This window comes from Syzygium oleosum, unplaced genomic scaffold, assembly GCF_021117445.2.
Source record: "Syzygium oleosum isolate NSW1041296 unplaced genomic scaffold, Sole_v2.1 Sole_v2.27, whole genome shotgun sequence".
In the NCBI taxonomy this organism is placed as follows: Eukaryota; Viridiplantae; Streptophyta; class Magnoliopsida; order Myrtales; family Myrtaceae; genus Syzygium; species Syzygium oleosum.
Window position 1 is genome coordinate 2,766,991 of NW_026607511.1, and position 24,676 is coordinate 2,791,666.

Here is a 24,676-nt window from a genome sequence, read left to right on the forward strand (position 1 = left end):
TAGTGAATTAGCACAATAATTCACTCAACAGGCAACCCCTCACTACCAATCACGAGATCACAATCACAAAGGTCCGAATACTTACCTCAGGTCCAGACGCACCTGCATTTCCATCATCACAACATACAATTCACCCAATCAATCATAACAAACAATCTGGAGGCACGCGTAGCTTATTTCGCCTTACAACTCACTAAAGTCTCCCTAAATGCTACCCCAGGGTTTCTGCTCCTTGTCACTCCAACTTCGACTAGTCCAGATCGAGCTGACCTTGCTCTGATACCAATTCAAACGGGGATGTCACGCCCCGAACCCTATTGAGCTCGCGACATCCGCCACTGGTCGATTTATGCGACATCCCAGGGGTTATCGCCGACCTCAATTACAAACATCAGAGGTTTAATGCAACGGCGGAAACCACAATTAATCCCGGACAATTTAAAACTGGGGAAACATTCAGGGAGAATATACATATTCTTTTCTCATTCGAACTTATACCATAATATTCACAATCTTACAAACCTTAATATACATGTGCACACCGTATTAAAACCCTCGAAATCAAAATGGACCAATGACCTGGCTTTCTAAACCCCAAAAATGGTACTCGCCAAAAGCCTGACTTTTGCGCCCCTACACTATCCTTTTTGCCCCTTACTCGGAGTCCATTCTGAATCTGACTCCTCATCACTCGAATCCGAACTCCCATGATCCGTTTGCTCCTCCGAAGACTCCGGCTCCGCCTCAATCACAACCGGATGATCAATGTCACCCGACTCAGCTGGAATAGCGTTCTGGTGCTCCTCAGCTAGAAAATCAAAGAAATTAATCTCAGGCATGAAATTGGGATCCATGTATTCCTCAAACGGGAGTATATACTCCGGATCTCCTACAGGCTCTTCCGACTCCTCATACTCGTCGTCAGGCTCTACCTCGGGCTCCACCTCTTCTGGTTCCTCCTCCTCTGGTTTCTCTTCGGGGATTGGTTCTCAGTCTATGTCCATCGGGTCATCCTCAGCTTGCGATGCTTCAGGCTCAGGTTCATGCTCAGCCTATGAAGATCCTTGTGCGGCAGGTGCTGAATGCATCCCAGATTACGCTAAGCTAACCTCTGTACTGGTCAACTCTCCATCAATCGGGGGTACAGCAGTCGGGTCCCAATCCCCAACTAGATCAAACGGAACATCAAAACCTCTAACGGGCCCGAACTCAGCCCCGTCTGCATCCCGGAAGAACCAGGCAATATAAACGTGGGTCTCCCAAAGATGTAATCCTACTTCTACGAAAACGGTCGTGGTATGCTTAATCCAGGTCATTCCATCACCCATCGAAAACTCTGTAACTTCATTCTCGGTGTGCACTGGTACTCCAAAATGTTCTGGTGGCGGTGGCGGTGGGTTCATATCTCAGGTCGGGGTTCTGAAAATATTGGTTGAGACAACCATGAGATCACATCTTAGTAAGTACACCCCTAAACCCCACCTAGGCTACCACGTACCTCCAGGCAATTTCACAAACACAATCACAAGCACTAATTCATCACACAGCAGTCACATTATATACGATCACACGCATGTACCAATCTCATGTCGTGCACTCATTCTGTTCACATCATATCCTTTCCACATTCGTCGCCAGTGACCCTTGTTGAAGTACACGCCTCAGGTACACCGCGACTAACTTTTCACAACACTTCCGGGCCTGCGTAAACGTACACGCCTCAGGCCATGTTTCTTGCCCGCGTAAACGTACACGCCTCAGGCTCAACAACTACCACCTACTACGCAACCCGCGTTAAAGTACACGCCTCAAGCTGGCAATCTTCCGGTAATACCGGGCATCGTCCCGCGTAAACGTACACGCCTCAGGACGGCACAATTTCCACGAACTCGTGTCATATCGCATCCACTTTTCATTTATACACATGCTCAACAAGCATTTACCACATTTAACTGGTCAATCACACGTGGCTCGTGCACGCATCAATTCACACATAACACATGCTCACTCAGTTATTTACATGGCCAATTTTAACAATTAAATTAATCTGGCCCAAGCGTGCACCTGGCAGGCGTATGTCAACCATTCAATTACACAACCATGCACTCAAATTCATCACCACAATGAAATCACAGTTCAACACACATAAATGCACAATTTGCCATTTTTCTCCAATCAAATGGCGTCAAATCAATTCCGGCCCTTCACGACACTTTCTCACAATTAATTGCCGGTTCTAAAAATCCAACTCGCGTCCCGATCGGCCCATCACAGCCCATTAAACAACCACTCACAGCCAACTGTTTTCCTCAAATATTCCACCAAAAATTTCCGAATTCAATCCTAAGGCCCGCTAAACATTTCGGCTCATAAATCGTACGAACCCGAACCAAAATAAACCCAATTTCACTCAAAATTTATCCGTCGATACCCAATATCCTAAATCGGGTTTAGGGCGTGACTTACCTAGTACTAGACTCACGCGGCTAGAACGGAAAGCGGCGGCATTTGATCGGGAACGGCGGCGACGGTGTACGGCTCACGGCGGGCGGCGATCGGCTTGGGCGGCGACGGCGCGGCTCGGATGGTGGCCGATTGGCTCACAGCCGAGAGAGGGGAGAGAGAGAGAAACGGCAGGTGAGGGCTGGTGGTGGTGCGGCGGCGAGGACGGCGCGGCACGGCGGCGGTCCGGCGTCCTACGGACGGCGGCAATCGGCGATCCGGGCGAGAGAGAGAGAGAGAGATGATCGGAAGGGAGGGGTGCTCATGGTGGGGGGGGCTGAATGAGAGGGGAGAGAGGAGAGAGAGAGAGGGATAAGGTTGGACCAATTTGACCCAATTTGGCTAATTACCAAAATACCCCTCTCTAATCTTTTTATCCGATGGTACAGATTCGATCTTATCTTGGAACCGACGGCCCAGATCAAGCCTTACCCAAAATATCCAAGGGTAATCTTGTAATTTCTCAAAAAGTCCAAGGGCAAAATTGTCTTTTTCCAACTTTTAGGGCAAAATTACCAAAATGCCCTTGCCTTTTATAACTAACTTTTTAATAATTCCAAGGGTAAAATGGTCACTTTCTCCGTTTCTCGCCGAAATCGAACTTTTTTGAAAAATCCGAAGAAATCCAGAATTATACGTTTCAATTACAACGTCGTCCAAAGGCCCTGCCGTGACTTTCCGAATTTTCTGACGCTCGGTTTGGTCTCTACTCAATATTCCCATTATATATTCATAACGTAACTCGAGCGTTTCTCTGACTAACGGGTGGCTTTTGGGAAATTCGCCTGTACGACCCGTGACTGATACTAAATCGAGTCATGTGCAATTTATTCAAACCGTAACGACTTTGGTTGTCAATAAAATCGCGGGGATCAATTACTAAATTCGAGGAGCACGATCATTTGGTATAGGTTCAGGATCATTCATCAAGTCATTTCGCGGTCCAGCGGAATCACCCGCGATCCACTACTATGACAGTGGCGAGCTGACCCCTAACTATCCTTGGATCGGCCAACAGTGGCTCAAAATATCACCTCGACGATTTTATGGTTGAAAGTCCATTCACGATTGAATTATTTTTAGTCGTACGAATTTTAAATCCCTAATTAGCCTTTCCCTACTGGTTAGTATCCCAGGAATGATCAGTTCCGGGTGAGAACTAGTTACGAGCACATTAATAAAATAATTCATTTCATAAATCCCAAATGAGCGAAATTTCGGAATGTCACATCTTCCCAAATAGAGTTTTCTTTAAACATTGCTACATAAGAACAACCAACATATAAATCTACCATAGGTTGAAATTACCGCTTTCATCAAACTTTTCAATATCAAATATCGTTGTTGAACTTGAAACCATAATCAGAAAATCGAAAAATCCTAAAGCTCCGATACCAGATTGTTATGATTGATGCGGAAACTATAACGAAATTAAAACTGAGAAGAATAAAGACCACACATAACGTGGAAAATGCTTACGGGAAAAACCACAGGAAGAGGAGAAGCAAAATCCACTATGAAATTTAAGGATTACAAAAGGTGACTCAAAAACTTAAGATTCTTTCTGTTTAAACTTTTTAATCAAATAACTTGAGAAAAATAATATTTATATTTTCCACAAACCCTATCATTGGCCCAAACCCATAGAGAATTTAAGATATACTCAATATCTATCAATTATCGTTGGTAAGAAAATTAATCAACTTCTATTTTTACTTTTGAATTGAGGTTTTTTTTTTTTTTTTTTCACTTAAAGGGATGATTCTGAGGGCTTTTTGTCCATAAGTTTGTGAAAATTTGAAGGTGATACATGAAAAGTCAAGATTTATTTTAATCTAGTGGTCAACATTAATAAGATATAAGGTCAGAGCTAACCCAAGTCTAACATGTCAATAAGTAGAACCTTATAAAAATTGCTAGTCAATATATAAACCAATAAACCAATAACACGACCATTTTAGAATTGTGAAGAAAATACGATGATATCATGATTACGACATTAGGAAAAGAATATCAAACAATCTCTAATTTCTGACATGAATCGAAGTTTCAATATAATAAATAGTAAAAAAGCACACGAGTGAATACTAAGATTTGGATTTTATAATACTTATCCATTACGAAACTCAAAGCAAAAAGAAGAACAAAGAAAAGTAAAGAGCCTTGACGAACAAAAAAGCACAATGAAGGATTTGGATTTTGTTCCTTTCGTCGGCAATCATTCGGAGTTTTCAAGTTACTTTCCTTTCCACTTTTGCTATTAATACTAAATCTCAACCGTTGATGATCAACTTTTCTACCAAAATGTCGTTGTGATTACGGCTCGCTCTCCCCTTCCACAAGGAAGGCATATCTCTGCTAGCCATTAAGTCTTAGGGAAATGCTCACATAACGGCCTGTCACTTTCTGCATGAGTAACGGACCATTGTCAACCACAAAAAGTGTTACTTGGAACTTTATGACCGGCTTGTCCGGTTCCTGCAACATTGCCTTTTAATTTTGGATGCAAATCAAGAAATAATGTCAAGAAAATGTGAAATATTACTACTAATAATAATAATAATAATAATAATAATAATAATAATAATAATACACCCATTTGGGATAAATTTTTCTATTTATTGTAGAAACCTATCACTTAAATTTTTTCTCTGAATTCTGAAAACGAATCAATTGTGCATTTCAGCATTTGATATTGAATATTTTGAAAATTTCCAAAATTTTCCTGATAAATAAAAATCAAAGAGATAATGTCGTAAGATTTTTAAAAAGTTCAAAAACGAACCAATTGTACCCTTCATGATTTCAGAAACGGACCAATTGTACACTTCAGTAATTGATATTTCAATATTTTCAAGTATTTCGTGACAACGTTTGATGGAGTTTTATTGTAACCAAGTGCAACAATGAATTTTTTAATATTGTGGTTATGATAGGATACCAAAAATTTCCTATTCGTGTTATAAGTACAAAACTTTAATAAAATGTGAATATTTAATATTTACAGTATCTGAATTTCCAATGTTTGACTACGTGATATCATTTTTTTAAAATTATTGGACCAATATCCACTGTCTAAAATTGATAGTCAATTCCTCATGAATTTCTCTTTCTTGAATATGATTAGATTTGTTTCTTCAAATACTACGCACATGCAAAACATATGGTTTTCCACGGCAAATTTATGTCTGGTTTCCCATTATACAAAAACGAAATGGATGGTCCAAACTGCTCCGTTACTCATAGGAAGTAACGATGCACGGTCATGCTAGCGTAGTCCTTTGTTTTATTTGCAAAAGATAGTATAAAATTTGCTTTAAGTTTCGCCCGTTTAAATCAATCTTTACGTTTATTTTAGATGATTTTACCATTTACGATTAAATAAATTGTCTATCGTTAATTTGTTACACCCATAGATGATGGGTTGGTCTAGGCTCCGACACTACCTAACATCAGTTCATTATTTTTTTAAATGGACTTATTTGATTTAGTTGAGTCCAAATGATTTTTTCTCGTTTTTTTAATTTCTAAGTGTCTATTGTTTGATGATTTACTTATTAATTATTCGAAAAGAGACAAATTAAATATTTTGCTATTCAGTATCTTTCCTCCTTTTATTGTTAGTAATGGCCTTTCTCTATTTAGCTTCTTTTTTTTCCCTTCTTAGTCAATGGTGGCCTTAAGGCCCTTAACTTACTCATCCTGTTGCTTCTCTTGGTGTGAGATAATTGTGGTTGAGAGGCCACCGTCATTCCTAGTTTCGACAGTTATTCCACTCTTTGACGCTCCCCTTCCTTCATCCTTTTATGCACTCAATTCTCTTCACCTTCTTCGTCTCTCATTGTTCTTGCTCTGTTTCGCACTTCCTTCTCTTCTGCACAACCATTCTTCCTCCTGCGCTTCTTCTTCTTCTTCAGTATCTCTCTCTCTCTCTCGTTTTCTTGGTCTGTGTTTCTCGAAAAAAAATCAGAGAAAAATGTCGATCGATTCTGTCGTCTCTATTGCATGGGATGTCTTGAAGTGCGTCGTTATTCCCATTAAGCGTCAATTTGGATTCGTGTTGTCCTCCAAGAGATATGCCCAAGATCTTCAGAAGGAAGCTGGGAAGCTGGCGTGTGAGGCTGAGAGGATCCACAATGCTGCCGAAGAGGCCGGAAACAATCTCCGTATTGTCTACGGTCAGGTCACAGAGTGGCAGGCAAGTACTGAGAAGGCCTTGAAGGAGGCGCGAGACCTGTTGTGTGACTTCGAAATGGCGAGCAAGGCTTGCTGCCATGGGAATTTTCCCGACCCCAAGTGCCGCTTTCAGTTCAGCAGGAAGGCCAAGGACAAGATCGAGGGCATTAAACGACTCGTTCGAGATGGCAATGAATTCAAGGACATCTCCTTTAGCGGTCCCGCTCCGGGGAGTGTTGCTACTCCGACTCCAACTGGGAAAGAAGGCAAAGATGTCGTCCCGTCGATTAAGCTTAGGGACGATGGCATCTTCGAATCCAGAGCTTTGATCATACAGGACATCATGAACGCTCTTGCCGATAACAGCAATAGCATGGTTGGGGTTTACGGGATGGGCGGGGTCGGCAAGTCCACCCTTTTGGCGGATGCCGAAAGGAGAATAAGGGAAGAGAAATCATTTGATATGGTAGCTAAGGCTGACGTGTCAGAAAATCCAGACATCAAGAGGATTCAAGGAGAGATCGCTCATGCGTTAGGCCTGGACATAAAGAACGAAGAGTATGTCAGTGTGCGAGCAGAGCGTCTGCACACGAGGTTGGAAAATGAGGAGAAGAAGGAAAAGAAGGTCCTCATAATACTGGACAACTTGTGGAAGGGGCTTGACTTGAAATCAGTCGGCATTCCTTGTGGATATGACAACAAAGTCATAGGATGCAAGTTGTTATTGACGTCGAGAAATCGAGATGTTTTGCGAAGGGAAATGGGCTGCGATAGGGACTTCCTCCTTGGCGGACTGCAGGAGGAAGAGGCAAAAAAATTGTTTGAGAGGATTGTGGGAGACAAAGTTCACGTTGACGAATTCAAACCCTTGGTGGATGAAGCACTCCACAAATGCGCAGGTGTGCCTTTCCTAATTCTCTCAATTGCAAAACGTCTTAAAGACGCTAGTTTATCTGAATGGAAGGATACTCTGAAACAAATCGAGATGTCTAAAGATAAAGGAATCAGTGAGGTGATAAATAAAATGTTGCAATTGAGTTATAATAATTTAGAAGAGGATGTGAAGTTAACACTACGACTCTGTGTTGCTTATGGCGCGTCTGAGCCCTCTCTTGAAAATTTGGTGAGGTACGGCGTGGGTTTGGGGTTATATGGACAAGATGGTAGCATGGAAGAAGCTAGAAATAGGTTGAGCTCACTAATACGTACTCTTCAAGCATCCTCACTTTTGTTAGAGAATGGAGATGGTAACGGTTTCAAGATACATGACCTGGTTCGTGAGTTTGTAGCCTCGGATGCTTCAAGAGATCATTCTCTTCTCATGTTGAAAGATAAAGATAAGTTCGTAACAGAGTTGCCGAAGGACAAGCTAAAAAATTGTAGGGCAATATGCTTTCCCTACGTTCACATGAAGGAGATTCCTGAGGAATTAGATTGCCCCGAATTGCAGATCTTTTTATTGTTCACAAACAATAAATCTCTTAACGTTCAAAATTCACTATTTAAATCTATGAGGAAACTCATGGTCTTAAATCTTACTGGGATAAGTGTCATTTGTTCGCCGTCGCCATTTCAGGTTTTGGAAAACTTGCACACTTTGTGTCTTGATGATTGTACGTTAGACAATGTAGGCATTATTGGCGAGCTAAAAGGGCTACAAATTCTTAGTTTCCAAAACTCCAACATTCAGCGATTGCCAAAAGAAATTGGGCAACTTGTAGTGTTGAGGTTGTTAGACTTGAACAACTGTTCCCAACTTCATACAATTGAGCCGGGTGTGCTTGGAAGATTGATCAAATTGGAAGAGTTGTATATGGAGAATAGCTTTGATAAATGGAATGCCATGGAGCAAACTCTACCAACTAATGCTCGTTTGATTGAGTTGAATAACATGAAGAAGCTCTGCACTCTACATGTGTCCATTCCCAATCCGAGTGCACTCCCAAAGGATCTAAACATTGAGAAATTAACCAAGTATAAAATCCAAATAGGTAATATGCGGCACCTGCCGAGGGCTTACAAAGGATCGAGGACATTGGAGCTCAAGTTGAATCCAATGAGCGATGTTCTTCGAAAAGGATGCATACAAACTACCTTAAGTGGAACCGACGATCTATTTTTGGATGGGTTGAATGAAATTGAGCAAAGTGTTTGCGAGTTATCCCCAGAAGGTTTTCCAAAACTAAAGCATCTGCACATCGTTGATAGTCCCTCCATCCATTACATCCTCCAATGGCCTTCCCTTACTGCTTTTAAGATGTTGGAGACGTTACTTCTCAAGAATCTCATCAACTTGAAAAAGATATGCCACAACCATATGTCCTTCAAGTCATTCTGTACATTAAAAGTAGTACAAGTCGAAAGTTGTGACAAGATACAAGTTTTGTTTCCTCTTTCATTACTGAGAGAACTTCCACAATTAGAAGAGATCCATGTTCTCTATTGCCACTTAATGCGGGAGATCGTAGAAGTTGATGATTGTGACAAAGTTGAGTTGCGTAATTTGCATGTACTGGAGTTGCGTAAATTGCCAGATATGAACAACTTTTTCTTCGCCGGCACAGCTCCTTCTAGTAGTACATCCGATGACCAAGTTGGCACTCAAATTGCGTTCTTTAATGGGCAACAGGTAACTTTCTATCAAAATAGTATTAATTATTTATTAATCATTTCATTATCTTCTTATCATTTTCTTCTTAATTACCTTATTCGTTGATGCCTTCTCTATAATTAGATAAAGTAATCTTCTGTTTCTCTTAATTGTGTAGAAATCCAACTAATTGTATGAAATCCATGTAAACTTAGTTTGTGATAGGTTCTGAATTATCTTCAACTAACATGCTGCAAGTATATCTATATTGATAGGGTTTCACAGAGCAAAATTGAAAGGAATTTTGGCATTAAAATAATTTCATAACAAAGTAATATCATAATCTTGTGAAATGGATTTCACTATAATAGTTGTCTTTGTTATTATCTATAAAATATATAATATAGGTGACTGGTAAAAATCAATATGAAGAATGGGTAAGAGGACTCGGTTTTTAAATAAAAGCTTTTATGCTAATTGATCCACGTCTTTTGTGTATCATGTATTTAAATAGGCACTTAGTCATGCATAGGCCCCTTAATTATAAGAATACATAATTTTATGCATGTTCATGCATGCATGCACATGAAGTTGTGTAATTTGTACGCACTTTGGGCATCACAAACATAAATCTTCTGCAACTTATGTTTAACATCTCGTGGTCGTTGGCACTAGTGAGCACCTTTGAGAAAAAATTATACAAAATCCCCCATGAAGTTTGAGAGCAGAATACAAAGAAGCAGGTAGTTTTTTTTTTCATAGCCAGATACACTGCAGCTTCATGATCTAAGCGGTTGTTGATAAAACCGGCGGCACCCTAGCAATGATCGAGCATTTTCAAAAAAACGGTCTTTCTTTCCTTCTTTTTTTCTTAGTTACACGTCTAATCCACCGGTAAACAAGAACCCCTCATCACTATCCAGAACCCCATCATCAAGAGAACCCTATTGCGCCTCGAACACACCTAATGTCAAGGCAAAAAGATTTCCATGCCTCGACCGAACCGACACCATACACCTAAAGCTTTTTACATATACCGATGCACCCATTTGAAAGAAAAAGGGCAAGAACGGATAAAGACAGCTTTAAAAAAGAAAAACAATTAAGGGCACGTAATTAGGAAGGAGAGAAACCAAAGAACGCAAACACGAACGCTTACACAAAACCCTTGAGCCATCAACCATTCGTCCATTTTTCCGTTTGCGAGTGCCCAAGATGTGATTTTAAATTGTAATTCTTCTCTGTTTTTATTTAAATTACTCTTTTGTCCCCAATGATTCTTCGCTATCATTGCATTTTTTTCCTCATATTTTTGTACTTATTTTGGAAAATTTTAATATATATTAATGCATTTAGAGGCAAAAGGACGATTTATCTAAAACAAATATCTACCATTAGGAAATCACATGTAAAGCAAATCCAAATGGTAAAATGAATGAAGGATTGACATCCACAATAAAATCAAAGTTGAAGGAACACTAAAGTTCAGGAGTAAATGTGCACTGCCCTTAAAGTTCATAAGGGGTTTTGTATGATATTCCTTTAATATTTAGTTTTTTTATAAGTAAATGAAGGTTATATTGATGTACATTAGCATCATTGAAGAATGAGGAAAAATATAATAGTGTTCCAATTATATAGTGAAGTAATGAAGAAAGAGAGGAAGGACGGGCAAAAAGTAATGAGTGGCTTGTTGAGAGAGGAGTTCTATTATTTTTTTTGGTGTGAAATGTAAGTACCATTCATAAGTTGACGTGTAAAAGCTTAGGGGCATACCCTAGCATTACAAAAGGAACTATGATCACGAAAAGATGGAGTGTGGGAGTCTCCATTTATTAGCCAATATTACATTTGCCCTAGAAGGTCTACAAGTTTTGTAGTGTGAAGCTCGCCCTCTGACAAGTTTACGAACTTTAGCCAAGATGATGAGGGCATCATGTGACTTGTGTTGGAAACATCTATGATTACGCTCCATCCAGATGCAATAAATGATTGCTAGGAAAGATACCTTGAGAAGTGTAGCTGCCAGATCCTTGCCTTTGGTAGCACTTATCATCTATTCGAGTTCTTTGTTCCATCCTCCTATATACCGCTGGATCCTGTATTGTGCAAGGATAGTACGCCAAATGCTTTTAGTCCAGGTGCACTAGAAGAATAGATGATCTCTACTTTCCATATCAAATAGACAGAAATTGCAATGGCTATCTATTTCAGGCTTCCAACGTGATGCGATCTCTGCTGTGGGTAGTCTGTCCCTGCATGCTAGCCAGCCGATAAAGTTGTGCTTGCTGATACCGTCTTTCCAGATCAACTGGCACCATTCCACAGTTGGTCCCGCCCTCCTGGTTTCATCGTGGAGTTCTATTATTGTGAACAGGCAAAATGGCCAAAAGTAGCATTAAATCTCCAAGATTACTCCATGGTAATATTTTTAGCTATAAGTATTAATGTAGTCAATATAAAAGATAGATATAGATAAGTTTGGGATTAAGACGTCATACAAGTCCTCACATTTTGGTTGAGAGTCAACTGAGTCCTAAATATTTTATTTTGGAGAGTGATCAATATTTTGAAATACATGCAAATGAAATTCCTAATGTTGATGAAAAATTTCATAACTAGAAATTACGCCATTCTATTTTTCATTATATTAAGTATGATTCTGACCGAAATCAAGGGATAATCTACATAGGCTTGGTCCATAATTGAATGCAAACTTGATTATCAAAATTTACTTGAAAATTACTCACAAATTTTATGTTAAGCGGTGAAAATCGTTATCATTTACCTGCTTTTTCTTGCTTTATTCACATAAAATTTGGGTCTAATTTTATTAATTGATTCCTGCAGTCAAATTTTGGTCTCATTTCTGAACAACTTCATGTGCTTTATTCCTTTATTATGGTCAAAATCCTGCTTTTAATTTGTTCAACGAACAAATCAAAAGATTTTCAGGTGAATGCTTGGAGCTCATAACAAAATGTCAACCCACAATTTGAAGCATTATGCCATGATGTAATCGAGTTTCGAGTGTATGAAATGACAATTGAGATATAGTAGACCGTAACATTCGTAATATGAATCTTTACCAAAAAAAAAACATTCGTAATATGAATTATTAATGATTTTGTTTAGTAAAACTTTATCACCTAGAAATCCAACTTATAGAATTGTCACAGGCACTGTGTAACTGAAAACTTACGAACATGAAGTGGATAGTTTAGATCATCACAACAACAGTTAATGGCATTGAATTGAATTTGAGGGCGATAATTTATAGTAGATTAAATTATTAAGTTACTATGTGGAGATGTAGCTAATTGCTTAACTAGCTTTGGTGATAACATTTAATAGGAGATGAAAATCATGCAAGTGCAAATTGACGGGAGCAATTAAAGGTGGAAATGGTCCTAGACATATAAGTTGTGGGTCCAACAATGTAGTATCCCTGGGTATAAGACTTTTCTTCTTCCCATGCTTTGAGCTTCCACAAAGAGAGCTCGCTTTCAGAGGCAATGGAAGGAACTATATTGGGAAAATTTGCAAGGAGGCTTTAGGTCTTTAAATCTTCATTGAAGAATTACTCTTGCCTTAATACTTATTTTCGTTTTCTTTCTTTTTTGTTTTTGCGAAGAAACCATTAGATCTGCAAAGATGCATGCGATTATACTGAAATGTTTCGTTAAGTATAGTTAATTAGGATAGTTTACATAAGCTTACAGACTTCATAGCAACATTGAGGTAATTGACTAAAGATACGGAAAAAGAAGTTCACGATAATCTCAAGTTGATTATTATTTCTTAAGGAAATTTGGAATCTCGAGGACTTTCAAACTTACAAGAACTTCAGGTAACATACTATTTGCAAAGATAGGTTACCGTCATTGACATGGACTTTAGGAAATTTGTGATTATTGCGGTTAATTGCTAAACTCAATATCTAGCCCTTATGACAATTTAAGTTAACTCACTTTGTTATTGGGTAATTGTTAAGTGATAACGTTCTCATGTCAAGATTTCTAAGCTATACCAAAGAATGTACAATAAAGGAAAGTACTAACTATATAGAGATGCAGTTGAGAATTGGACGACTTTAGAAAAATTATGGCTAGTGGTGTAGTTACTTATAATTGTAACTATCAGCTACGACCTATTGAGGAAAATTACAATGATCTTTGGGTACTTAGTAAAACAATCGTGGAGTTTTTGATCAAAAATCGTGGAGTTAAGAAGCATGAAAGGAAGTTACAGTAGGGATTGTTTTTGGCCTACTATGCATACATTGTCTACGATGCGCATGGATGGTTCACATGTGTCGTCTTGCTTTTCTATTTTTTGGGGCCTGCTCTCTCTCTCTCTCTCTCTCTCTCTCTCTCTCTCTCTCTCTCTCTCTCTCTCTCTCTCTCTCCAAAAGTTGCTCAGTATCGCAAGAGGGCCTGCATCCCCTCTCTCTTCCCCCTCTCTCTCACCGCACGTTGAAGGGTTGAGAACCACATCCGCTTGCTCCTGCCATTGCCATGCTCATCCGCCACCAACATGTCCGGCCACAATTAACCTCCATTGACGTCACCACCAACACCTCGTGGATTCAACCCTCGTGCTCGGTCATCTCCCTTGTGGACCAAGTGCAAATTCCATCTCCATCTGTTTCTCTTCACCTGCAACCGACTTGATTGCCATCTCGCCTTGTTGAGATAGTCAACATGGATTGCAATAAGTAATTTCCTTTCGATAATAAATTGCCTATGGCTTTCGTAATCATAGTCATTCTTCAGCTTCTTAATCTCTTTCATGGTTGTAATGTCCACTTGTGAGATAGTGAATTACTTTCTAGCAATCATCCTATGAAATGAGTAATGTATCTTCAAATTAGTAACATAACCAAAGAGGGAGTAGGTCAATGTAGTCTACATTAAAGGAAGTAATTTATCCTAAAAGTACTCTTTGCTTTATGGGTCACTCATTTTCGTTGTCATCAGTAAACTGAATGGGTGCTAATCCATAACTTTAATTTCTCTTATTGCTAGTAAATAGCAAACTAAATTTAATCCTATTAACATCCCTTGAAATATTGTAAATAACAAGTAAAGTTCGTTAGTTGTCTTTTGGGCTTGTAATATACCTTTTTGGATTGTAAATTATCTATCGTTTATCAAAGATTTTCGTAAATACAAAAATTACCCTAAAGATTGTGAATACTTTGCCCGTAAATTTCCTTCAACAACCATTCCTGTTATTGCACATGAATTTCTTGTCTGTCCTTTGGAATTGTAAATGCTATTGTTGATGGGTTTGTGCATCAGGTTTCAATTCCATCCTTGGAGTCCTTGACGATGATTGGACTTCCCAAGCTGAAATACTTATGGAGCAATGAATTTCCATTGGGTTTGAGCAATCTTCAATCTCTTGCAATATCAGAGTGCAAATCTCTCTTAAAGGTTATCAACTCTGTGTCGCTAGTACAACTACACAAGTTACACACTTTAACCACAGGATATTGCATTTCAGTACAAGAAATTTTTTACCTTGATGGGCCAAGTGCCAGTGGAAATGTTGAGATGCTCTCCGAGCTTACCACCTTAAAATTATGGGCCTTGCCGAGCTTAAGGCGTATATGGAACAAGAATCCTTGTGGAATAGTACGATTTCATAATTTAAAGCAGTTATTAGTGTCTAACTGTGACAACCTCCGGTTTATGTTTTTCCCATCCATGGTTATATCTCTTGCAAAACTGAGAGTTCTAGTGGTATGGAATTGCAAGAAGATGGAGGCAATCACTATGGAGGAAGAAGGGTCAGGAATGGAAATATCATAAACTCTGGCATTCCCTATGTTAACCAATTTGCACTTAAAATATTTGGAAAGCTTCTCGTGCTTCTCTTGCGGAAAGTGTAAGACTGATTGTTTGTTTTCATCACTAAAGATCTTATAGATAGATTCATCCCTACAGTACAAATGGTGACATTCTTTTTGTTGAATGAAAAATCATTGACAGGTTCACGAGAAATTCAGAGTAAGGACTATGTCAAGTCACACTTCACTACCCTCTTCAATCAAGAGGTACGTAATTAACGTTATGTCAAGTTATTAATATAACGAAAAACTATTGGAGTGAAATACTTGGCATGATTGTTATGTGTCATAGTATTTTGGAAGTTTACGTTCTATGCATTTCAAGTTGCCTCTTCGCACTTCAAACAATTAGCAAGTTTCAATTCACATCAATCCCGTGAAAACAAGAGGTGGATCAATCAGATCAAATTATTAAAAATTGATAAAAAAAACATAGGTTTATAAATACTGATTTTTCCCACCTAAGTAAATAATTAAACTGTCACGCCCCGTACCCCATGAAGCATGAGCATCCCGCTTATAGGTCGAAATAGTAGTGCGACGCTCCCAGGACACATCGCCGACTCAAAACCCAACACAAAGATCAAGCCACAAGCGAAAGCACGATATATAAATAAATATATATCACCCAGACAAAATAAACACGAGCCAAGGATAGCCGCACACGAGTGATCAGCAAAAAGAAACAACTATACTCTTTTTGTAACCATATAGAAGCTTATACAAAATCCATTTACAAAGAGCCAAAACCAAAAACGAGTCGCGGCCAAGACGAACAAAAAGGATCAGTGGCCGGGGTACTAAACTGAGCTAAGATGGGCTTCAGTCAAAAAGATATAGCCCATGCGAAAGTATAATACCTAATGTACATATTTCCGTCCCCCACTGGGTGTACAGACATCGTCTTCTCAATGAAGTGGGGAATCCCAAAACGCACGAGCGGCTCCGCCATCTTTACTGCCGGGGGTCTGAAATATCGGTTTTCCAACAACCGTGAGATAAAACTCAGCAAGTACAAAACCCCTAATCCTAAACTAGGCTAACGTGCACCTCCAGATAGGTAAATCGACACAATGAACTCATGAACCAGTAAATCATTATAAATTTGCCCGGGCTCACAGCCCAATTCATTATCTCAGCCCTGCAAGTTAGGCATTTGAATTCAATGTGAATCATGCACAATTATAACGACCCGTAGACCCGACCTGAAGGCCCACAATTTAATAAAACGACCCGTAGGCCCGACCCGAAGGCTAATAGTTTGATAAATCGACCCGTAGTCCCGACCCGAAGGCCAACAGTTTGATAAATCGATAGGCATTTATAATGATGCATTCAATCCGGTTATTTAACAACACGATATGCATTTCACATGCCCGGGAATTCATGCCAATTACCAAAGCCAAATTATCAAATACTAATGTCCATCAATTCAACGAATTGGACACACTCTCGATAAATCCAATTAATTCACATTCTAATTCAATCAATTCGGCACTCATTCCGCTCGATCAATCCAAGGCAATTTAATACGCCTAAGGTCCGCTTTGGACATAACGATTTCATTAGACAACCTCACCATCACGGATTTCTCCAATAGGGTTTATACAAGCTCTCAATAGTCACCCAATTGTCTAACACCAAGTCATTAATCAATGGACTAAATAAGTCCCAACTTAGGCAAATTGCACAATCTCGGTTCTGTGTGAACAGTACCAGAACAGGGTACTATTTAGACACTAAACCACACTTAAACAATCTCATTAGGGCCTAATCACCTACCCTAACCATCCAACCACCAAATACATTTAATTAAGCCTTAACTAAGCCCAATTAAGCCCCTAAATTGCCTAATTTCAAACCTTTAATCCATGAATCCAATTGGTGCAACACTTAGGCAATTTAAGCATTTTCGGTACTGGTGAACAGTACCAGGGCAGCAGGCTATTTAGGCCCTAATCCACCTCTAAACCACATCATTAAGCACTAATTAGGTCCCCTAATCACCCCACACAACATTAGACACGATTAGGCCATGATTAAGCTTAATTAACTTCCTAATTACCCTCTAAAAGTACAATTAGACTAATTAAGGGTTTAGGGGTTTATACTTGCCTAATATTAACTCGGGACGACGGGAACGAGCGGTCGATCACCGGCATGCGGTAAAAATCGATGGCGGCGTTCCGGGGGCAAGCCGGTGGTCACGGCGGCGACGGTGGTGACGATTAGTGGCTGGTCTTCTCTGTTTGGGCTGAAACGGCTGGTGTGGGTGGCTGACCAGAGGAGAGGGAGGTTGACGGTGGCTGAGGCGGTGGCTGGCTCGGCGGTGGTGGCTCCGGCACGGCGGTCCGGCGTGGGTGGCCTCTCGGCGGTGATAACGTCCAAGGAAGAAATGGCGAGAAAGAAGGGGAAATGGGGGGAAAATGTCTCGACTGATTAGAAATGGGAGAGAAAGAGAGGTCAAATATGGGTCAAATTAGTGCGAGTGGGATCCAAGTGTTAACATCTAAGCCAATTGGACAACTTTGCCCCTAATCTAATGGCCCATATTTGATCTAATCCAATAATTTAGGGACCCATTGGTCATTTGTCCTTAACCATGGCTGACCAGACCTGGTTTAATTCCATTTAACCTTGGTTAACCCCCAAAATTGATTAAAATTCGGAATTAGTCAAAATGGCCCTAGGGGCATTTTCGTAATTTTTCGATCCCGAACCGAAATTCCAATTTTTGTCCATACCGGTCCTATATATGCATGGCCAGCATAATATGGTGTCGGATCCTTAAAAAAAAACATTCTTTAAGCCCTCGAAAATCAGTCCGGAAATTTTAAGGGGTAAAACCGTAAATTCTCATTTTTCTCCTACCAAACGGCGTCGGATTAATTCCGATCCTTCACAGAACTTTCTCGCCATAAAATACCGGTTCTAAAAACCCAACTTGCATCCCGATCGGCCCATCACGACCCCATGAACAATAGATCACAGCCACTGTTATTTTCTAATTTCCAATAATTAATGCCCGAATTAAATCCCAAGGCCTGCCATAAAATTTCCACTACCAAATCATACAATTCCGCACCTAACTTTATACAGATTTCGCCCAAAATTGCCCGTCGATACCCGAAGTCCAAAATTGTGTTTAGAGCGCGACTTACTAAAATCAAACGAGCATTAACATACACTTCATTGGTCCCGGTAACGGGTCAAAATTCAGGATGTTACAACTCTTCCCCCCTTACAAAAATTTCGTCCTCGAAATTTGTACTCTAAACTTGCTCCTCAAACAACTGGGGGTGTTGACGTCGCATGGCCTCTTTGCTTTCCCATGTAGCGCCTTCAGTCCCGTGGTACTCCCAAACTACCTTAACCATCGGGATCGTCTTATTCCGTAATACTCGATCTTTTCGGTCCTCAATTCTGATTGGTCTCTCCACGTATGACACCCTGTCGTCCACGTCTATCTCTTCATATCTCAGAACGTGTGTCGGATCTGGCTCGTATTTTCTCAACATCGACACGTGGAAGACATTGTGTACCTGGGATAAGGTAGGTGGCAGGGCAAGTCTATAGGCCATATCGCCAATCTTTTCCAGAATCTCGAACAGTCCGACGAACCTCGGACTCAGCTTTCCTTTCTTGCCGAATCGAGATAATCCTTTCATAGGCGATACCTTGAGGAAAACATGATCTCCGACTTGGAATTCTAATGGTCGTCGTCTCCGATCGGCATAGCTTTTCTGACGGCTTTGTGCTGTCTTCAGCCTTTCTCGAATAATCTCGACAGCTTCCACTGTCTGCTGTATCAACTCTAGACCAGTAATACTTCGCTCACCTACTTCGTCCCAGCATACGGGAGTCCTGCATGCTCTGCCATACAAGGCTTCAAATGGGGCCATCTGAATGCTCTGCTGGTAACTGTTATTATACGCAAACTCTACCAAATGTAGCTGCTCCTCCCATTTACCTTGGAAATCTAGCACGCAAGCCCTGAGCATATCTTCTAGCGTCTGAATCGTCCTCTCAGACTGGCCATCTGTCTAAGGGTGATAAGCTGTATTGAACTGTAGCTTGGATCCTAACACCGTCTGCAGACTTTTCCAAAAATTGGCGGTGAATCTAGGATCACGATCCGAAGTTATAGACACTGGTACCTCATGCAGGCAAACTATCTGCTGCACATACAACTCTGCATACCGTTCTAATGCGAAATCCTTTCGCACGGCCAAAAAGTGTGCCGACTTAGTTAATCTGTCGACAATCACCCAAATGGCGTCATGGCCTCTTTGACTTCTCGGCAATCCCGACACAAAATTCATGGTTATATGCTCCCATTTCCACTATGGGATTTCCAATGGTCGCAACAGTCCTTCAGGCTCATAATGTTGCGCTTTCACCTGTTGACACGTCAGGCACTTAGCCACGTGCTTAGCTATATCCGACTTTATACCATTCCACCAATAAAATTGTCTCAAATTCCTGTACATTTTGGTACCACCTGGGTGGATACTATAACTGCTACGATGCGCTTCGGACAAAATTTCTTCCTTAACTCCCGCATCGTCTGGCACACATAACCTTCCACGAAATTTCAACACACCGTCCTCAGCTACCTGAAAATCCGGCTTCCTCTTAGTAACGTCCATCTCAATAATCTTCTGTACCTCTGGGTCCGTAGACTGCAAAGCTTTAACTTTAGCCTGGATCTCCGGCTCAATCCTTAACGTAGCTAGCAGACTCGAGATTCGACTCACTTCAAACTTGAACTCTGAGTCTCGTACTCTTTCTAACAATGCCCATTCCTTACCATCAAATGTGCGACACTTAAGTTTAGACTCAATACATCAGTTACCCGGTTGACCTTTCCAGAATGATACCAAAGGTCACAATCATAGTCCTTTAACAACTATATTCACCGATACTGCCTCAGACTTAACTCCTTTTGCGAAAACAGATATTTGAGGCTCTGGTGGTCTGCATAAATTTGAATTTTCTCTCCACATAAATAGTGTCGCCACATCTTCAGGGTAATTACTATTGCAACTAATCCTCAATCGTGCATCGAAATAATTCATTCCATGCGGCCTCAATTGGCGCGACGCATATGCAACTACCCTTCCATGCTGCATCAAACATATTCAAGTCCTATTAATGACGCGTTACTATATATCTCGTACCCTCCGGGTCCTAACGGAATACTCAACACCGGTGCTGTAGTTAATCGATGTTTTAATTCCTGGAAACTCCGCTTACATTTATCAGTCCAATCGAATTTCGTTTCCTTTTTCAACAAATGCGTCAACAGCATTGCTATTGACGAAAATCCTTCTACCAAACATCAACAATAACCGGCCAATCTTAAGAAACATCGAACCTCCGTCACTAATTCTGGTCTTGGTCACTTAGTCACGGCCTCAATCTTTGACGGATCTGCAGAAATTCCATTTCCCAACATTATGTGTCTAATAAATGCTACTCTACTAAGCCAAAACTCACACCTACTGGACTTAGCGAAGAGTGCGTGTTCTCTTAAGGTCCGTTGCACCTTACTCAACTGCACTTCACGCTCTTCCGAGCCTTTCGAATACACCCATACATCGTCAATGAACACTACGACGAAATGGTCTAGAAACTCCTTAAACACCCGCTTCATTAGATCCACAAAGGCAGCATGGGCATCGGTTAGACCAAAGGGCATCACGGCAAACTCATATTGCCCATACCGCGTCCTAAAAGAGGTCTTAAGAATATTCTCTTTCTTGATCCTTAACTGCTAATATCCGGTCCATAAACCAGTCTTAGAGAACACTGAGGCTCCTTGCAATTGGTCGAACAAGTCATCAATTGTCACGCCCCGGACCCCAACGGGCTCGCGACACCCCTTCAACGGTCGTATTGAATGCGACGTCCCAGGACGCGTCGCCGACCCAAACGAAACACCCAACGATAAAGGCAAGCGGAAGCGAATTTAAAACAACCCAGACAATAAAATATGACAAAGGGATAACACAAAACAATAATTCCAAATACACAACATCAAAAGGGAATAGTGGTGGGGTATCCTACTTCGCTATACAAAAGAGGGGCACACAAAATATGGGGTAACTTGACCCGTCCTCCATCCCCGAGATACCCTGGTGTCGTCTCCACTCAATCACGGTCGCAGATCTGAAAATGGTTATATAATAACCGTGAGAACGAGTCTCAATAAGCAACCCCCTATACCCCACATAGGCCAATGCGTACCCAGACAAGTTCAGCATGCAATCTACCCGATTACATATATATAATTCATATCAATGGACTTACCTCGCCATCCAATCACATGCCCACACTGTACATTAGTCAAATCACATTAGTGCATCCAGCAGAGCTCATATTCAGATCACACAAGGAAATTTTTCCATGCATCATACAATAACACTCGCGCGTGTCTCGATTATAAGGTAAAACCACTTGGGCACGTCCCATACCATGCCTAGCAGTATTCACCTCATAATCAAACACTATGCAACATGCGTGGTCCAGCCAACTTTCTCACGACCTCCCGGGTCCTTTCACCTTGCCGCGTCCATTGCGCCTCGGGCCCATTCTCACGACCCGCGCCATCGCGCCTCGGGTCGCCCTCGAGATCAAGCCGGGCTCCGTCCTCACTTGGACATTTCACACTTTCCCACGACCCGCGCTACTGCGCCTCAGGTCAGCCCTCAGATCAAGCCGGGCTCCGTCCCTCACTCGACATTTCACACTTTCCCACGACCTGCGCTACTGCGCCTCAGGTCAGCCCTCAGATCAAGCCGGGCTTCGTCCCGTGTAACCACGCCTCAGGACATTTTTCCCTTTCCAATGACCCTCGTAACCTACGCCTCAGGTCTAACTCGCCTTTCACAGCCCTGGTAAACACGCCTCAGGCTCAGCCTTCCGATCGATCCGGGCTTTTCTCATGCACATGCACCACAATACAAAATTCACCATGCTCTTAGTCATATAAATCAATTTCAATCACCACCCTTCTACCAATGTCAATCTAGCACGCCACATCAGTCAACTCAATTCATGCTCCCCACATCGGCCACCGACCCGACATTCAAGTCAACACATTCAATTGATTCCAATTCACCCACAAGCGCCACGACAATTCAGTCATGCTATTTACCTCAGTCAATCACTAAATTAGCCACACAATTGTCACCACAATAATTCATAAATCGGGCACACTCAATCTAATTAGCTCACACCTAAATTAATTCCTAATCCGATACTAATCACATCCTAAACAAGTCTAAAAATACCCAAAGTACTAGGTAGGGTTTAGGAAGTCACTTACTAGGTTTTGGCCTGGGAAAAGTCGGCTCGGGCCCAAAATGGCCCGGGTGAACAGTGCGGACTAGGCGCGGGCGCGGGCCACACGGGCGCGGTGGCCGGCCAAAGTGGGTACAATGGCCGATCGGCATGCCTGGCGCGCGGGCGCGGCGGACGTGTGCGGGCGTGCTCCGGGCGCACGAGCGAGCGGATGGGCGATGCGCCCGGGCGACGGGCCGGGCCGAACAGGCAACGCGCCCGGGCGGCGGGCACGGGCGCGGGCACGGCGCCAGCACGGGCACCGGCAAACGAGGCTGGCGCGGCACGGCGGCCAGCGCGGGCGCGCGGCTTGGTCGCGTGGGCGACGAGCCGGCCACGGCCCGGGCAAGCCTGTGCACGGCCGGGCCTGGCCGGGCTAGCCTGCACGGCGACCGGCGGCGGCAGCGACGTGGCGGCAACGGCGGCGGCGAGCTGAAGAGAGATCAGCCGGGGGTGAGGGTGAGGGAGGGAGAGAGAGAGAGAGAGAGAGATCGGGGCTGAGGGAGGGGGCGAACCGGCGGCGACGACAACGACACTCAGGCGTCGGGGCGGAGCTGGAGAGCCGGCTGGACGACTGGACGGCGGCTGGGACTCGCCGGAAGCGGCGGTAAGCGGCGGCGAGCCGAGCTCGCGCGCTCGGGAGGGGAGGAAGGCAGCGTCGGGCGGAGCTGCCAGGCGACGCGGCGGCTCGACGACGGCGAGAGGAGGACGGCGGCGACGGCGACTGGTGGGGCGGCTTCGGGCGGAGGCGAAGGGCGGTCGAGCAGCGGGCTGCGGAGGCGGGGAGGAGCTGCGGAGGTGGATGGGAGTCGGGGGAGAGAGGGGAGCGACCAGGCGACGGGGGCGACCGATGGGATTGCTGGCGGTTGGCGAGCGGCGGCGTAGCTCGGTCGGAGCGACGGCGGCGCGAGGCGGTCGGCAAGGTGCGGTCGGGCGGAGGAAGAAGCAAAAGCAGAAGCAAGGGTCGGGGGCAGAAGAGACGAAGAAGAAGAGGAAAGGAAGAGGGAGAAAAGAAAAAGAAAAAGAAAAGAAAAGAGGAGAGAGAAGGAGGAGACGTGAACGGGAAATAGGGGAGGGGACGTCTGCATGCATGGGCAGACGTGCGCAGACGCGGCAGAGGGAGGAGAGAGAGAGAGAGAGAAAGGTACTCGAGCGCGATCCGACGGACACGGTTCAAAATCGAAAAACGATCTAACGATCCGCAAAAATCCAAATTAATATTATAGGACAAATGGCCAAAATAAAATAACTCAAAACACACTACGAGGGAGGTCTACTAGTCCAAATTCGCACCCGGTCAAAAATCTACTTTCTCACTATTCCTGATAATCTCGACGTTGGCCACAACCATATCGACACCGTCCAATTTATTTCTTCCCGAAACTCCCGAAAATCGACTGCCAAGTTCGGGGTCTAAATAACGGCCAAATTCGATCGAGTGCGATTCTAGCGAAATCTCTAATTTAAAATGATAATCGGGAGTGATCAGTTCCCGGACGAGATTTTACTATAAGCACACTGACAAATTACGCATTTTATAAAACCCAAAAATGGGCCGAAATTCGGGATGTCACAACTCTTCCCCCCTTTCAAAAATTTCGTCCTCGAAATTTACAATCCAAACCCGACTACTCAAACAATTAGGGGTACTGTTGTCGCATCGCCTCCTCACTTTCCCATGTGACACCTTTCGTCCCGTGATGTTCCTAGATAACTTTAACCAACGGAATCATCTTGCTCCTCAAAACCTGTTCCTTCCTGTCCTCGATCCGAACTGGCTTCTCCACGTACGACACCCTATCGTCCACGTCTATTACCACATGATTCAGCACGTGAGTCGGAACCAGTTTGTACTTCCTCAACATCGACACGTGGGAGACCTTATGAACTTGCGACAAATTCGGCGGCAAGGCGAGACGATAGGCCAACGTCCCAATCCTTTCCAAAATCTCGAACGGGCCTATATACCTTGGACTTAGTTTCCCTTTCTTGCCAAACCGAGATAGTCCCCTCATTAGCGAGATCTTAAAAAATACATGGTCGCCAATCTGAAACTCTAACGGCCTACGCCTTCGGTCTGCGTAACTTTTCTGATGACTCTGGGCTGTTCTCAACCTTTCCCGGATAGCCTTTACTATTTTCACCGATTGCTGAACTAACTCTGGACCCGTTATACTTCTTTCCCCCACTTCATCCCAACACAATGGTGT

General features: G+C 42.5%; 1 pseudogene; it reads left to right on the forward strand.

Moving 5' to 3' along the window:
• The first annotated feature begins 6,245 nt into the window (after positions 1 to 6,245).
• Positions 6,246 to 15,201, forward strand: LOC115694330 (disease resistance protein At4g27190-like; annotated as a pseudogene).
• The last annotated feature ends 9,475 nt before the right edge of the window (positions 15,202 to 24,676 follow it).